This window comes from Cannabis sativa, chromosome 7 (genome assembly GCF_029168945.1).
Source record: "Cannabis sativa cultivar Pink pepper isolate KNU-18-1 chromosome 7, ASM2916894v1, whole genome shotgun sequence".
Classification (NCBI taxonomy): Eukaryota; Viridiplantae; Streptophyta; class Magnoliopsida; order Rosales; family Cannabaceae; genus Cannabis; species Cannabis sativa.
In genome coordinates this window covers 50,129,303-50,133,951 of record NC_083607.1, presented here as the reverse complement: position 1 = coordinate 50,133,951, position 4,649 = coordinate 50,129,303, and the positions used below count along the sequence as shown (strand labels likewise).

The 4,649-nt window shown below is 37.8% G+C and overlaps 1 non-coding gene across 1 annotated transcript; it reads right to left on the bottom strand.

The window, feature by feature from the left end:
• Positions 1–385: 385 nt before the first annotated feature.
• On the bottom strand, positions 386–492 carry LOC115698433 (small nucleolar RNA R71). The gene has a single exon (XR_004008180.2). It is a non-coding gene; the product is annotated as a small nucleolar RNA R71 (small nucleolar RNA).
• Positions 493–4,649: the final 4,157 nt, after the last annotated feature.

Genomic DNA, 4,649 nt, shown 5'->3' with positions numbered 1-4,649 from the left:
AGAAGATCAAGCTAATGGCCGCAGCTTGAGAGATTACATTCTCCCTACTCTGACGGGAGTGCAGTCATGTATCAGGCCACCGGCAGTGGATGCAAACAACTTTGAGATCAAACCTGCCATACTTCAGATGGTGCAGTCTTCAGTTCAGTTTGGTGGCCTCCCTTCTGAAGATCCTAATCTGCATCTCTCTAATTTCATGGAACTTTGTGAAACCTTTAAAGTTAATGGAGTTAGTGATGATGCTATTCGACTGAGACTGTTCCCATTCTCTCTTAGAGAGCGAGCCAAGAGTTGGCTAAACTCCTTGCCACCCAACTCTATTGCCACCTGGAATGATCTGGCAACGAAATTCTTGTCAAAGTTCTTTTCTCCAGCCAAGTCTGCAAAGCTGAGAGGAGAAATTAATAACTTCTGCCAACAAGATAATGAATCTCTCCATGAGGCTTGGGAGAGGTTTAAAGATCTGATCAGAAAGTGCCCTCACCATGGTATAGAGAAGTGGATGCTGGTCCACAACTTCTACAATGGGTTGGTAGGAAATACAAGAACTTTAATAGATGCTGCAGCTGGAGGAGCCTTTATGAGGAAGAGTGCTAATGAGGCTTATGATCTATTAGAGGAGATGGCTCTAAACAATCAACAGTGGCCAACTGAGAGGAGTCAATCAAAGAAGGTAGCTGGTGTGTTAGAGGTAGATGCCATCACAAAGTTGACAGCACAGGTTGAGGCATTGACAAAGATAATTGCAGGGCAAGCTAAACAAGCCCAAGTTGTGTGTGAGTTATGTGGGGGAAGCCATCACTTTTCAGAATGCCAAGCTGATGTGGATGATTTGCCAATGGATGAAGCTAAAGCCATTGGAAACTATTCACAGAACAATAACAACAATTATGGGTTCAACCAGGGTAACAACCGAAGAAACAGTGGGTTCTATCAGCAACGAAATCAGAACCAGAATCAGAACCAACAGTTTAATCAGCAACAAACCTCTGGTGGAAATTCTGGTTTGCAGACAGATTTCTTGCTACAATTCATGACTGAAACTAGATCTTCCATTAAAGACCTGCAGACTCAGATGGGCCAATTAGCAACTCAGGTAGCAACCCGTCCTCAAGGAAATTTGCCTAGTACAACTGAAATTAATCCTAAGGAAAACTGCAATTCAATTACCCTGAGGAGCGGTAAGAAGTATGATGGGCCTGAATTGACACAACCAATTGATGTAAATAAGGAGATTAAAGTTCAATCAGTGCCAACCCCAACACCAACAGTAGAGAAGGCTACTGATAGCTCAACACAACCACAACAGTCCCCACCAATCAATATTGATCATCATGAAAAGATACCTTATCCTCAGAGACTCCGTAAGACCAATCTAGACAAGCAGTTCACAAAATTTCTAGAGGTCTTCAAAAGACTACACATCAACATTCCTTTTGCTGAAGCCTTGGAACAAATGCCCCGTTATGTGAAGTTCATGAAGGAGATATTGTCTAAGAAGAGAAAATTGGAGGACTATGAAACAGTGGCATTAACTGAGGAGTGTAGCGCCATTCTGCAAAAGAAACTACCGCCCAAGCTTAAAGATCCGGGTAGTTTCAATATTCCATGCTCTATAGGGGGTTCGGTGGAAACCAAAGCTCTGTGTGATTTGGGAGCAAGCATTAATCTAATGCCATTGTCTGTCTTCAAAAGGCTAGGATTGGGAAAAGCAAAGCCTACAACAGTGACTTTACAACTGGCAGATCGTTCTTTGACTCATCCTCGTGGGATAATTGAAGATGTACAGGTGAAGGTTGGTAAGTTTATCTTCCCTGCTGATTTCCTAATTCTTGATATGGAAGAAGATTCAACTATTCCCATTATTTTGGGAAGACCATTCTTAGCCACGGGCCGAGCAGTAATAGATGTTCAAAAGGGAGAGTTAAAGTTGAGAGTGCAAGATGAAGAGGTCAATTTTAATGTTTTTGCCCCAACTGACATTCCTACCTGTTGTAAGATTGAGATGGTGAAGGGTTCTTTTGTTAAAGCTGATAAGAAGAAAGCAAAGCCTAAAGAACGACTTCGAACGATTCAGCGTCGTTGGAAAAGATTGATGTGGGGTAGTTCTGAAGGTGAGCTTACTCTTGTGCAAAAATCTGAAATCAACACTATTGGTGGTCAATTTTCTTCATTTAGTACGAGGGCTCTTTTGGATGAAAAGGGTCCACCCAACCCTTTCTGAAAGGGTCTCAGGTAAGTTTCTTCTCTCTGCATTTTACTGTATACATTGGGGGACAATGTAATATTTAGTTTGGGGGAGAGGCTTAAGAGAAAAATTTTAATTCTGCACTTTAAATTTTGCACTTTAATTTCTGCATGTTAATTTTCTGTTTTAGTTGTTTGTTTTAGTTAAGGAATGGCAATAAGCTTGATGATAGTTGTATACTGCTGATTAGTGTGATGTGATCTGAAACTGCAAAATAACTGTGTGCTTGATTCTGTTAACTCTTTGGATTAGTTTGGATGCTTAGAAACCTGTGTTTTTCTGCAAATATTCAAGTTGTGAAAATTGTTATAACTGTTTTACTATGGTTTGTGGTAAGATTGACAGGATAGCTTAGAACTTGCATGTTTATTCTTTTGAGGCGAAATCCTTGATAGTGTTCAATTGGAATATGACTTAGGCATTTGTTGGTTAGTTTGAGCCTTTCAAGCCTACCATAATGTGTATCCCTAGTTACCCTTTTGAGCCTTAACCTGTTGAGTTTTCACCCACTGATTTGAAATTTTGCAACCACACTATTAATCTTTGTTCTCACCATGATTATCCATGATATCATAAGCTATATGATTAGTTTGGGGGAAAAGAAACATTTAGTGTGACAAAATAGTGAGAGGGAGAAAATTTTTTGTAAGATTGAGAAGAAAGAAGAAAAAAAACAAAAAAAAATTGTGTAATTCAATGTCACTGAAAAAAAATACTTGAAAAAAAAAAGAGAAAAATAAACAAATAAAGTATATGATTTCAGTGATGTTGGAAAATAGTAAATATATCCTCTCTCAATCTTGGTAGATGTGGGAACTCTATGGGGTATTGAAAAAAGTAAGAAGCTTGTGGGTTCTGTTTGTGTGCTTATGATATCTTGAGCCAAAATTATCTTTTGCCTATCCCTGAATATCTGAGCCATATTACCTAAACCTTGAAAAGACCTAATGATTCCAAAGAATACTGTCAACATTAGTGGAGAAAGGTAAGCATGCAAGCTTATGAGTTATCGGGTTGTGGAACTAATGGAAATAGTAAAACTTTTATAACAATGTTTCATATTTGAGTAGATTGTTGCAGTTGTACATAGTGTTATTAATTGAGCATCCGAGTTAATTGTTAGAGTTAGTAAGAACAAAATTCTAGTTTATGCAAGGAAGGAAACAGAGCATGAGTCAGCAGTGTAGTGATTATCTGATAGAGTAGTTAGTTTTTTTATCTTACTCGGGGGCGAGTAAGAATCTAGTTTGGGGGAATTTGTTAGGTTATAATTAACCTGTATTTCGGGTCTTTAAAGTTAGCATTATCTCGTCTATTGGTGTCTTTTGGAGCAGTTTTACGCTTGATTTTCATTATTTCAGGTTCCCGGGGTGTTAAAGTTCTAATTCAGTCAAATGGCGAAAAACTGGGACAAACTTGGAAAAAATTGGAAAATTCGGTTCCTGAAGCATCAGTAGTCGCGACCTCTGTTGAGCCTGGTCGCGACCCTTTTTCCTGGTCGCGACCCTGGTCGCGACTTCGTAAGATAGGCAGAAACTCGGTTTTTCGAGTTTTGCCTGTAGTCGCGACCAGCTTAAATGCTAGTCGCGACTATGTACGGAAATCGCAGATTTGACCTAATTTTGATTTTTCACTCAATTGGAGGCTCACCACTTATCCCTATATAAGGAATACGACATTGAAGGTCAAAGGCAAGCAAAAACAGACCTAATAGTGGAGGCAAAGTGGAGAGGAAGCTATCTTGAAGACCCGGAGCAATACCACCTTCTAGTTTCTTTCTTTTACCCTTTTTATTCTTCTTTATGTTTGTTTTTATTTCTGAATTAATCATGGATGTTTTTAGAGTTATTATGAACTAAATTTCCCAATAAGGGAGGATGATGAATGTTGTTTAAGTTTATGCCTAGTTAATAAATAATTGCCATTCCTTCATCTTATGTGTGAATACTATCTTTGTTTGCGTTTAATTTCATGTGTAAGCTTGATCACCTTTTACATGCTCTATGATCCTAATTCGAAATCTGAAAAGTGAGAATTAGGAATGCTAAAATTTGGATAGTCTAGGTTTTGATGTAAAACGAGAGTATTTACATAGCCTAGTGACTAATAGATTATTGCTTAATGCTGATTTTGTGTTGATCTAATTAAGAAGTTAATTAGAGAACATATTATTTAGAACCTAAAAGATCTGAAAAGAGTTAGGTTAATTTATAATCTGTCTTTCACATTGAGATAAGGATAGCAATTAGGCATTAACATAGGTAACTTATCAACAGGATTCACCTCCCTAATCTCTCATCTTGATTAATCTTCGTTAATTTTCTCTTTAATTTTCTGAGTTATTTACTTTTAAAATTGCAACTTAATATTTTACCAAATAGAATCATAATTATAATTTAGT